The 13656-nt window shown below is 35.6% G+C and overlaps 1 long non-coding RNA gene across 1 annotated transcript in view; it reads right to left on the bottom strand.

Moving 5' to 3' along the window:
- LOC103219065 (uncharacterized) overlaps positions 1–13352 on the bottom strand; it is a 275379-nt gene extending 262027 nt beyond the window's left edge. The window contains exon 1 of the long non-coding RNA XR_012094943.1: positions 13273–13352. This is a non-coding gene — a long non-coding RNA (uncharacterized lncRNA). The remainder of the gene's footprint in view (positions 1–13272) is intronic.
- Positions 13353–13656: the final 304 nt, after the last annotated feature.

The raw sequence follows: 13656 nt of genomic DNA, 5'->3' as shown, positions 1-13656 counted from the left end.
AAACAGAACTACAATTTGACCCAGCAATCCCATTATTGGGTGCATACCCAAAGGCATATAAATGACTCTACCACACATAGACGTGTATTTTCATCATAGCACTGTTCACAATAGCAAAGATATGGACTCGATCTAAACGCTCATCAATGGTGGACTGGATAATGAAAATGTGGTATGTATACACCACGGAATACTATCTAGCCACAGAAAAGATTGAAATCGGGCTCTTAGCAACATGGATGGAGCTGGAGGTCATTATCCTAAGTGAATCAATGCAGCAACACAAAATCAAGTACCACATGTTCTCACTTATAAGTGGGAGCTACACATTGAGTACATATGAACACAAAGAAGGTAACAATAGACACTGGGGCCTACTGGGGTAAAGGTTGGGAGGGTGATGATTGAAAAACTACCTGTTGTGTGTTATGCTTATTACCTGCATGAAGAAATAATCTGTATACCAAATTCCTGAGACACTCAATTTATCCATGTAACAAACCTGCTGTTATATCCCCTGAACCTAAAATAAAATTTGGAAAGAAGAAAAAGATTTGTGTACAAAGAAAATTAAGTAAACCCAAAATAAGATAATTACTAGTTCCAGGGAAAGGAGAAAATTGAACCAGATAGCAAACTTAAACTACCTACAATACTTACCAAGCAGTCAATATTTATGTAATAACAATGAAATGAGTGAACGTAAATTTAGTCCAAAATTATAATAAATCTACATTTAAAAGATTATTGAAGAGAATTGAATGTGTTCATAGGGACAGGGTGGGATAGGAGGAATGTCGAAGGAGAGTTAAATTTTCCTCTTACCTGGTAGTAAATCAATACCTAACATCTGAATTTGAAAAATCAACAAGTAGCAAAAAAGTACATTAGTTACAAACATGATATTAAATTAATTAAATATCAATAAACTATTTAATAAGTTAAACAGGCTATCATTGGGTAGTAGGATTGGGAGGACAATGGGAGGGAAAACAAGACAGGCAGGGAAACGCTATTCTTTGCTAATAATCCTTATCCTAGTGTAACCTTTAAACCATGCACATGTATTATTTTGCTGAAAATTGAAGTAAATAGCCCAAATATATGACTAGAAAATCAAAAGAAATGTAAAAGATTGAGTATATAAAAAGACGCATATCTTCAATAAATATGCACTCCAATTTAAACTAGAATTTTTTTTACCTGTTAAAATAGCAACAATTTACAAGGTTTATAATATCAAAAGTTAGTAAAAATGTAGAAAAATGATCACTGTCACAAGATGCTGGCAGAAATGTATTAATTAGCCCACTTCTTTTGAAGGGAAAACTGGAAATTCATATCCAAACCTAAAACATGACTCTGTTCTGGCAAATCTACTTCTATATTTTTTCTAAAAGAATTAAAAGAAATCTTTTAAGTGTGTATAAGAGGACATTTAAGTATTGTTTATAATGTTAAAATATGAGAAACAAGCTAATATTCATACTATAGAGCATTTTAAAAACTAGTGGATCATTTGTAAAGTAAAACTGCACAAATAAGGTGGTCATATTGATTCATATTTATTGTCATGGAAAGCATTACAATATGTGTGTTGGCAATATACTAAATTATAAGAAAAATGCAGTAATAATCAGGTAATATTTCAATATTTAAACTGATTGCAATTCATTTCAGTTTCTGGAAGCAGCATCCCCTTCTATTACATGTTATTTTAAAAGTGTTTTCTAACTGTTCTGTTTGTTCTACCAGATTAATTTTGGAACCACATTTGTCATGGTCACTAGCTGTAATGTGTGGTTCCTTTTATCCCAAAACTAGCTATCCATCAACCCACACACCCATACATACATCAATTCATCCTCAACCCATGCTCACACAAAGACGTCCATCTTTCTACCAACCAATCTATCCATTTACTAAAGAGACAAGAGATTATTGTTATTTTCTAACCTCTACATTGTCTTATTTTACAATAAAAATTTTATTTTTGTAAACTTCTCAAGAAAAAAGCCATTTCTATAAACAAAACAAAACACAACAGATATTTTTAAAAATATTTTTCATAGACCAGTGATTCACGTTAGACCGTCTTTGTTCCATTGCCCATTTGCAATGAGCAAAGAGCCTGAAGATAGCTGAATAGGCCAGATAACTAAGAAACTGAAGCAAAAATGTGGTTGGGGGAAGTGTGAGCCTAGACATAGTCACTGGCTTTGAACAAGAAGTGAGACCTGTGAGAGAGAGAAGGATGAGAATAAGTGAACACTAGTTAAAAATATGGGGTGGAAAGTCGGGGAGGACGAGGAAGCTGGAACAAGTGCAGGCAGGTAAGCCAAATGAGCAACTTTGCAAATGTTTTGTTATTCCTAGTAGATAATAGTCTAAAAATTTTCTTTCTTAATATAAAGAACATTCATGCTCCTTGTAGATACTCTGGGAAACATAAGAAAACATAAAGAAGAAAATTGAAATTACCCATACCACTGTTAAAAGTGTCATACAAAAATAGATATCAATAGATATTTATATTTTTTTAAATAAGACATTTCCCCTTCATATCCCACTGTTGTCTCTTAATATTATAACCTGAACATTTTACTATGTCTTTAATATTTATTCAAATCATAATGTAATGTTCATAAAGTATTGCATTATATTTAACTGTTTAATCATTCCCTTATTGTCAGATATTTAGATTATCGTTTTTTATTCTTTTATAAATATTTTTAGCATTATTCTTATACAATACTCTTTGCACAGCTGATCATCTCTTTGGAATTAATTTATACAAGTGGAATTACTGGGTTAAAGGGCATAAACTCTTTTAGGCATTGTAATATACCTAGCCTAATTAGTCTTTTCTTTTTTTTTCTTTTCTTTCTTTTTTTTTTTTTGAGACGGAGTCTCACTTTGTCATCCATGCTAGAGCGCAGTGGCATAATCTCAGCTCACTGCAACCTCTGCCTCCTGGGTTCAAGCAATTCTCTGTCTCAGTCTCCTGAGTAGCTGGGATTATAGACACTCACCACCACACCTGGCTAATTTTTGTCTTTTTAGTAGAGACGGGGTTTCACGATGTTGGCCAGGCTGGTCTCAAACTCCTGATCTCAGATGATCTACCCACTTCGGCCTCCCAAAGTGTTGGGATTACAGGCATGAGCCTCCCTTCACATGCCCCTCTCTAGTCCCTGGTAGTGATTAATCTGCCCTCTATTTCAATAATTCCATTAACTCAAGAATGTTATATATATATATTTGATGTAACCTTATTTGCTCATTTTTGCTATGTTTTTGAGACCTTATCCAAAATATCCTTGGCCATATTGATACTGTGAAGCATTTCTCCTATGCTTTCATTTAGTACTGCCACAGCTGAAGGTCTTACATTTGTCTTCAGTTCAATTTGAGTTGGTTTTTGTATATGGTGAGAGATAGGAGTCTAGTTTCATTCTTCTGCATATGGATAGCTAATTTTCCCAGCACCTGTTGATTGTCTTTAATAACGGGTTACACTTTCTTCTTTTTTCATATGCTGAGTAATTTTCAGTTATATTTTAGATATTGGAAATGTTATAATGTGGACTCTGGATTCTTTTATATTTCTCCAAAGAGTATTGAGTTCTTTAAGCAGGCAATTAACTTGGCCTCAGACAGTAAACTTTTGTTTCTTGGGCAATACCTCAAGTATCAGTTCAGTTATTTAGCCTTAGCTAGGCTGATTGTGGTCTGCTTTGTGCATGCATGGTTCTAGGGTCAACCAGAGATTTATATAGAGTTATGCAGAGAATTTATGGCTCCCGTTTTTAGTTCTCATTTTTTTCCAGTACTCCTCTCACCTCTCACTCTCTAACAACTATAATTATCCTGAGCTCAACATAGTAGATAGTTCTTTAGAGATCAATTGCAGCTTTTATATTGGAATTTAAGCCAACCTGAATGCAGACTACAGCTTCTCTTCTAGCTAAAAACCACACACACACACACACACACACACACACACACACACACACACACTCAGGAGAAAATCAAATGTTACTTCCTTTTTCCAAATACGGACTTTCCTTTAGAATGTCCCTGTGTTTGTTCCCTCTTTAGCCTTCAGTTAGTTATTTTTATATTTTTATTTTGGAGTTTATAGTTGTTATCTGCAGAACAGTTAGTCTGATATGAGCTTACTTGGCCATTAACAGAAGCAGAACTTCCAGGGCTATAGATAACAAGTTTTTATTTCTACATTTTTTCTTAATGTATTCTGCTTCTCAAGCATATCTAAAGAAAGCTAAGTTTCTCAGAATGCCAATCCTTCTCTCTGAACACAGTTGAGGAATGTTTTGACAAAAGATACTCCTAGTAACTAGGCCTATCTAGTTTGCTTCACACATACACAGATAATTGCCCCTGAGCTCATAGTGAATAAGGTAACAATGACAGTAGGGGATTACAGGGCCCCAAACCCCTTAAGTCAGAGGAAAGAAAGGGATTTTCTTCAATTGGTTGGTGGCGACCATAAACAGAGGCCACATATTACAGCTAGTTTAATGCTGTCCCCACATTTTCTTAAATTTGAATAAAGATCAATGGCTGAAAGGACTAATCTAATATCAGTCCTGGGTGGCTTTTCTATTTGCACTACTTCATGCTTAGCAACAATCTCTCATCTATGATTCCCTGGCACAAAGAAATATGATACTTTGCAGCTAACAAGTATTTGTTAACAGCACCATATTTCTTTTGATCTTGAAAGGATGTTAGAACTTACCTAGTTTAAGTCATCATTTTACTTATCAGAAACCCAGTCCAAAATGGGGAAGACTCACCTGAGATAACATAGGAAAGGGCAGAGCTGCAACTAGAATGCAGTTGAGCTGATTCCTATTCTTGCAATCTGACTCTCAGCTACACATTCAGTATTTCAGGGACACTGTGCTATACAGAGCATCGTCAACTTTTCTCAAGGTTAGGCTCTGAAGTGTTCGGTGTGGAAGAAAACAGTCTGCTTAGTGATATGATCACAATCTTCTGTATTCAGTAATATGACCATGTGATCATTGCATTGAATGGTTGGCTGTTCTCCAAAATCTGGTGAGCAAATAAGGGCGTGTTGCCCTTGTGAATTTACTATCCTTACTCACTGCCCACTCCCCTTACTGTTGCCACTCCATGTGTATGCCATAGGATTCAGATACAAAAAGACTAGTCAAGGTGTAAGTCAAATAGCCAAAGGAACGGCCAGGCCAGACTTAGGTCAAGCTTGCCTTATAAACTTCCTTCCCTGTGAAGTGTTTGGTCTTTCATATATAATAATTTCTATCATTCACTTGCTATCTAAAAAGACAAGAACATGTTCTTACTCAATTATGCTACAGGAAATGGAAACAACCCATTCAATTTGAAGAGAAAGCTTCTTCATGCTTAGAAATCTCTCCTTAAGACTCAGCTGCCAGCTCAGGCAAATCTGGTGGAACTTCCAAGTCCTCAGTATGGAATAAGTCAGAGTAGATGCTGTTTCACATTTTAGGACTTTGGGAAAAAACAAAACCTGCCTGTCTTCAATAGCCTGTAAGATCTCTCTTGTCTCTAGGCAGGAGAGATTCCTCAGGTGTTACCCACTTTATCATAGCATTCCACACCTCTCATTTTATCTTGTGCCCTTCTCTTCTTTCCAAGATCATAAATCAACAAAGACAGGTCTTCATTCTTCTTTGAAAGAAACGGAGAGGTAAGTCTAGACTTCTATTCCCTGGCAAAGTGAACAACCCGATAGATTTAACTATCTGCTTCTCAGATGAAAACTGGAAAATTTCAAAGGCTTGAGTGGACAATCTGTAGCCAGGAACCTTTGCAGCCTTATTCCAAAGTCTTTTGGACATTCCTTTCCATTGCAACACCAGGAAGGAAGCCCATGTGGGAAATGGCAGATTGGTCCAGGAAACTTCAGATTCCACATAGAGGTCAGAGTCAAATGCAAGAGTGTGTGACAGCTGAAATTGTCCATGATTTTCTAATTGCTAAAGGCAGTGACCCGGTCACAAAGAGCAAAGGCCAAAGGGAAGCCTTGGTGCCCGTTGCTGGCATTAGGTTTCTGTCTAGTGAAGGAGAAGACAGCCGAAAACCAAAGAACATTTGGAACTAATTATGGAGAATAAGAAAGCTTGAGGCTAAGTGGTGGGGGCGGGATGAAGGCTGTACTATTCCTTAAAATAAGTAATAGCTGGTCAACTTCACCACAGGCTCTGCTCCCTTATCTTTCTTGTCCTCAACACAACTTACACATAGCGAATTAAAGTACAGTGTCATCTTTCAACTTCCTGCAATATTAGGAATAACACAGCTTTAAAAAAATAAAAGGAATTAGCAGGTATTGTGATGTATTTCAAGAATGGTATGGACCTAGGTAAGAGAGATGCCAGGTTATCCTTTTTGGAGTCAGATAGACATGGTATTCAAATCTTCACTCCACTGTTGACAAGCTATGTGATGCTGAGAAAGTTAACTCTCTCCACTGAGCTTCTGTCTCCTCATCTGTAAAATCAGCTAATATCACTTCCTTCATATAGGTGACATGAGCATAATATGAGATAAAATGTGAAAAGGTCTTCCACCCACCTTGCTCAGCACACAGCTGTGCTCATTAATTAGAAGCCCCTTTATGCCTTATACATGAGCATTACAAATACAATAAAAGCCATTTTTATCATTCCAGAAATTAAGGCACCCAAAAAAACAAACAAAAACTACAGTACTTAAAATGGTGTGGTGCTATATCAAGAATTTGTATATAGATCAATGGTATAGGCTGAGACTCCTAAACATTGTTTTATTCACAGGCAGAAATAAATTCAAGTTGAATTAAAGACCCATATTTGGAGAAATAAAACTAATTTTATGTGAAGATAATGAAAGAAAATAGAATAACCCTGAAGGCAAGAAGACTTTTAAAAAATAAGAAATGTAGCAAAAATAAAAAGGAAAAAATCAAAATTTGATTATTCTAAATTTAAAACTACTCTATGTCAAGCAAAGATGCCATAAACAAAGGTAAAACAAAACAAAACTAAATGAAAAACAAGAAATAATCTGGGAGGAAATACTTACAGCTATAAAATATTCAGATACAAAACAGACCAGGGTAAGTATCTGAAATTTTTAACTAATTCACACATATCTAAACTTATAAAAGTCAATGAAAATATAGTTTAAAAATACATGAATAGGTAGGTAATCACAAAAGATAATGCTACCAGTTTGACAAAGATAAAAAGTTTGATAACATCAAAAGTAGACAAAAAGAGTAGAATTAAGTGTAGCTATTCATGGTCTTTAAATTAGCACAATCTAACTGAAGGACAAGATGGTAGTATCAAATTATTTATGCAAGGCTCCAGAAATTTCTTTCTACATACCATTCTGGAGAAAAACTTGCATATAGAAATGAAATACTTGAGGAAGTATTGTATTGTTTCCCATACGGAAAAAAAAAAACTAAAAACAATTTTAATATGTATTTATAGAGGAATAGGTGAATACAATTCTACAAACAAATAATTACTATAAAGTATTCAAAGGAATAAAGCAGATTTGCACATATTAACATGAATCAATCATAAGCAAACACAAGCCAATAGTTAATATTTCTCCCGATATCTAGTATGTGTGAAAAACAAAGAATTTGAGAATTATTTCATCAGACAAATTTATCATGGAGGATGCCGTTAATATTGGTGAGATGTCAGTATGGGCACAGAGCTTTTGGGAGACTATGATTTAATCTGTAATGGGCTAAATGCCTTTAATTATAACTGCCTTATTTATTGTTTGCATAAATTTAAAAATAAACGGTAAATATTTTTAAAAGATAATCAATTATGTCAAAAAATGTTGAAAATGATTGATTTGGAGAAGGAGGTATGGGTGATTATTGTTTCTTCTTTGTATACTCTGCATAATTTCAAAATTTTTTCCAAAGAGAAAAAGTCCAATGATAATAAAATAATGATAAAATGATAATCATAAAATGATAAAAATGATAATCATAAAATCTCAGGCTATGATACTAGTTACCAAGTTAAACTGCTTCTTAAAAAAAAGTATTTACCCATATCTTTAAAATTATATTTGTGCAGACAGGGATACCCTCTCTCACCACTCCTATTCAACATAGTGTTGGAAGTTCTGGTCAGGGAAATCAGGCAAGAGAAAGAAATAAAGAGTATTCAATTTGGAAAAGAGGAAGTCAAATTGTCTCTGTTTGCAGATGACAAGATTGTATATTTAGAAAACCTCATCGTCTCAGTCCAAAATCTCCTTAAGCTGACAAGCAACTTCACCAAAGTCTCAGGATACAAAGTCAATGTGCAAAAATCACAAGCATTCCTACACACCAGTAACAGACAAACAGAGAGCCAAATCATGAGTGAACTCCCATTCACAATTGCTACAAAGAGAATAAAATACTTAGGAATCCAACTTACAAGGGATGTGAAGGACCTCTTCATGGAGTACTACAAACCACTGCTCAAGGAAATAAAAGAGGACACAAACAAATGGAAAATCATTCCATGCTCACAGATAGGAAGAATCAATATCATGAAAATGGCCATACTGCCAAGGTAATTTATAGATTAAATGCCATCCCCACCAAGCTACCAATGACTTCCTTCACGGAATTGGAAAAAACTACTTTAAAGTTCATATGGAACTGAAAAAGAGTCCACATTGCCAACACAATCCTAAGCAAAAAGAACAAAGCTAGAGGCATCACGTTGACTTCAAATTATACCACAAGGTTACAGTAACCAAAACAGCATGGTACTGATATGTACACCAATGGATCAGAACAGAGACCTCAGAAATAACACTATACACCTACAACCATCTAAACTTTGACAAACCTGACAAAAACAAGAAATGGGGAAAGGATTCCCTATTTAATAAACGGTGCTGGGGAAACTGACCAGCCATATGTAGAAAGCTAAAACTGCATCCCTTCCTTACACCTTATACAAAAATTAATTCAAGATGGATTAAAGACTTAAATGTTAGACCTAAAACCATAAAATCCCTAGAAGAAAACCTAGGCAATACCATTCAGGACATAGGCATGGGCAAGGACTTCATGACTAAAACACAAAAAGCAATGGCAACAAAAGCCAAAATAGACAAATGGGATCTAATTAAACTAAAGAGCTTCTGCACATCAAAAGAAACTACCATCAGAGTGAACAGGTAACCTACAGAATGGAAGAAAAGTTTTGCAATCTACTTATCTGACAAAGGGCTAATATCCAGAACCTACAAAGAACTCAAACACATTTACATGAAAAAAACAAACAGCCCCATCAAAAAGTGGGCAAAGGATATGAACAGACACTTCTCAAAAGAAGACATTCATGCGGCCAACAGACACATGAAAAAATGCTCATCATTACTTGCCATCAGAGAAATGCAAATCAAAACCACAATGTGATACTATCTAGCAAACTAAAGAGCTTCTGCATAGCAAAAGAAACTACCATCGGAGTGAACAGGCAACCTACAGAATGGGAAAAAATTTATGCAATCTACACATCTGACAAAAGGCTAATATCCAGAATCTACAAAGAACTTACACAAATTCACAAGAAAAAAACAAACAACAAAAAGTGGGCAAAGGATATGAACAGACACTTCTCAAAAGAAGACATTTGTGCAGCCAAAAGACACATGAAAAAATGCTCATCATCACTGGTCATCAGAGAAATGCAAATCAAAACGACAATGAGATACCATCTCACACCAGTTAGAATGGCGATCATTGAAAAGTCAGGAAACAACAGGTGCTGGAGAGGATGTGGAGAAATAGGAACACTTTTACACTGTTGGTGGGAGTGTAAATTAGTTCAACCATTGTGGAAGACAGTGTGGCGATTCCTCAAGGATCTAGAACTAGAAATAGCATTTGACCTGGTGATACCGTTACTGGGTATATACCCAAAGCATTATAAATCATGCTACTATAAAGACACATGCACATGTATGTTTACTGCGGCACTATTCACAACTGGAGAGACTTGGAACCAACCCAAATGTCCATCAATGATAGACTGGATTGAGAAAATGTGGCACATATACACCATGGAATACTATGCAGCCATAAAAAAGGATGAGTTCATGTCCTTTGCAGGGACATGTATGAAACTAGAAACCATCATTCTCAGCAAGCTATCACAAGGACAGAAAACCAAACACTGCATATTCTCACTCGTAGGTGGGAACTGAACAATGAGAACTCTTGGACACAGGGTGGGGAACATCACACACCAGGTTCTGTCATGGGGTTGGGTGTTGGCGGAGGGATAATATTAGGAGAAATACCTAATGTAAATGACGAGTTGATGGGTGCAGCAAACCTACATGGCACATATATACCTATGTAACAAATCTGCACGTTCTGCACATGTACCCTAGACCTTAAAGTATAATAAAAGAAAAAAATATTTGTGCATGCCTACTTTGCATTGTATGTTATATTCCAAGTCAGTGCATTATCATTTATAGAATATTACTGTTTTGTAAGCACAATCTTATTTAACTCTTGTATTAACCCTGTGAAGTAGGTCTTATTATATCCATTTATAAATAAGGAAACTTAGGTTCCACGAAGCTAGACTATTTCTCCAAGTTCACACGGCTGCAAAGTAACAGAGCTGGTAGTTCAACATATATCTTCAGGGATCAAAGTTAGTGTTTCCCCTAAAAAGTTAGCTACAGTTTATTAAAAACAAAACAAAACAAAACTAGAAACCATACTAGAGCTATCTCAATGCAAGTATTTTATTTTACATAAACTATAAAGCTGCTTCACTGCTAAATGAAATTGGAATCTAAGGAGGAAATCAATAAAATCATTTAAAAAAATATATAGACATTTTATGGACTTATATGCATCTAAATATAGGAGTTATACCAACTTATTTAGGAGAATATTAGTGACTCCAAATAAGGCTAGTGTGTAGAAAAGCCTTTTGCACAGAAGAAAAATCCTTTGTTCTAACCATACATTCTTAAATTGTGTGACAAAGGTGAATGGAGTTCTACAGGTCCAATTGTGTTGGCTAGAACTGTATTAGCAGGGTACTCAATTCAATGTAGCCTGAGACAGTGATAATCTATTACTTTATCTAACTAGTTTCAGGCACATCTACATCTCAGGGTTCAAAAGATGTTATCAGATCTCTTTCTTTTCTTTCATCTGTGGAATCTTCATTTTTAAGTATGCTTGAGGTGAGTGGCAATATGTATAATGTTCAAGTTCTCCAGGTTTCCATGGATATACTTTCTTGCAATTTCAAGGAGAAAAAAAGCCCTTTTTCTATCAATGTGAGTTCTTCAGAAATAAATTAGCCATGCCACAAAAATCTCTGTAGCTAGTAGGACTGGTCAGTCCTAGGTCTTTATTACCATCCCTTTAGCCCCAGGAGGGATAAATTCAGTCGTATTCAAACCAAAGGGATTAAACTGGATTATTAAGAATGAGTGAAGAGAGGTTAACCAAAACAATTATGAGAAGGAAAAACAAAAAAACAAAAACAAAAAACAAAACAAAACAAAAAAAACCGTGTGTCCACAAAACACTCAGAGCTTTGACAATATTAGGTGTGTGACCACTGGAAAGCCAGTAGGCTAACCTGTGGAAGAGGGACAGCATTCACGAAAGCTACTTCACAGTATTCTCCTGGGGCTTAAATAACCACTGGAGAGAAAATGAACCTAAGATGGCATCTGGCAGATATAAAGTATCTTATAAAGTTTGGTTTCTAATTGAGTAATCAAAGGTGGAATGGTTCTGAGCTAATCATATCACCTTATCTCAGAGACTTTACCAATTAATTACTAAGTCAGACTCAAGAATATGGCAATTCTATTGAATGTGGAAAATTGTTAGCTTGTCTCACAATCATTGTCCTTTTTAAGTCTATTGAAAGCCATGACTTTTCAATAGAGGCTGTATGATGTGGGAGTAGTAACAACCACAATAACAGAAACTGTAATAACTAACACCTATTGCATGCTGATCATGTGCCAATAGTCTGGTAGGTAAGTAACATAGATTTTCTCATGTAATCTTCACCATAAGGAATAAAGTAGATATTATCATTTCCATTTTACAGATGAAGAAACAAATGTAGCAAGGTCAAGTAATTTACCCAAGCTCAAGTAATTCACAAAGTTTGGACTCCCATTCAAGTGTGTTTCACTCCAGAGCCTGAGTTCTTAACGATGCATCGATGCATCGTTCTTTTCCATACTGCCCTGCATGGCCCCATAATACCCTGAGGAGAAGACGCAACATGAAATAGCATTTGGCTGCATTCCAATCAGTCAACATATTCATCACTAGATACACAAAGAAAGCATAGGTTGGATTCCCTATGCTGAACAAAACAATACAGGCAAATACATGCACTGACGTCTAACTTGATTTGGAGATTTAGCAACTGTATCATGAAGGTTTTCCTAACATCTCAGCTGCTGTATTTAATGGGACTTCTTGTTGATAAAGTCAAGATGGATTGAAAAGAATTTATCTGATTTTCATTTTGAAAAAAAAATTGTTTAACCATCATGATTCTGCAGCTATTTCTTATGGGAAAAACTATGGAGCTGTACACTGATTCTGAGAAGTGTTGAGATGCTGGGCACAGATGGCTTTAATTATTTGGGCAGCCATTGACAGATGTGATGGTCTAGGTTTCTGCTGCCTTGGACAGGTGTAAGCTATAGGATTTACCCAGAGGGAATTGTGGAGAGCCAGAATTGGAGAGAGCCCTGTGATGGCCCCTTATTTTGTCTTAATCCACCCCTAGGTACATGGTTATCATATTTCTTTGCCTCAAGGCATGGTCAAGTCAGTCAAACCTATCAAACCAAGTTTGTGTGCAGAAAAGAAAATCTCAAAGAGAAGAACATGCTGTTAGCAATTGGTCTCAAACTCTGCTCAGTGTTTTTACTCAGAAGCCTTTCTTCCCATTAAACGATGTCCTCATAATCCAAAGGATGTATGTTTATGTTCCTCCTGGATCAAAATAAGCATGCTAATTTCTCCAATTGTAGTCCACACAAATAATTTCAAAGAACTGAATGTCAACCGGTAAAAACCTTCATTATTTTGTTCAACAAAGATGTGTTAAGCAAGCAATGGAGGGTAGGCAGACACACTTTCTGCTCTTAAGGAGCTACTGAATATTGGACCTCACAGCTGATAAGAATAGGAAAATCAGTACTTACTGTTGTCAAAGCTATGTTCTAGGCTTGGGAATGCAGTGGTGATCAAAGTAGTGCTTTTCTCCATAGAGCTTTCATTCTAGCTGGGGAAATGGATAAAAAAAAACCATCTCTTTCTCTATCCATATATGTTTATATGTGTACATATATATACATACATTTGTGTATATTTACACATGTATCTGTATTAGATGGAGTAGATGTAATATACTAATTGCAATAATAGATTATATCCAAGGAATTGCAACTAGCTATGTATGTGAGTTCAACAGAAACTCTGCAGAGGAAATAGTTTCATAAGCTGGGCTAAATGAATATAAGAGGGAGATCACCAAGTGGAAAGATAGAGGAACACATTCCAGGCTCTGCAACTCTTCGTTTCAAACA

Source organism: Chlorocebus sabaeus, chromosome 12, assembly GCF_047675955.1.
Source record: "Chlorocebus sabaeus isolate Y175 chromosome 12, mChlSab1.0.hap1, whole genome shotgun sequence".
Classification (NCBI taxonomy): domain Eukaryota; kingdom Metazoa; phylum Chordata; class Mammalia; order Primates; family Cercopithecidae; genus Chlorocebus; species Chlorocebus sabaeus.
The sequence above is the reverse complement of the archived record's forward strand: the minus strand, read 5'-3'. Positions and strand labels throughout refer to the sequence as shown.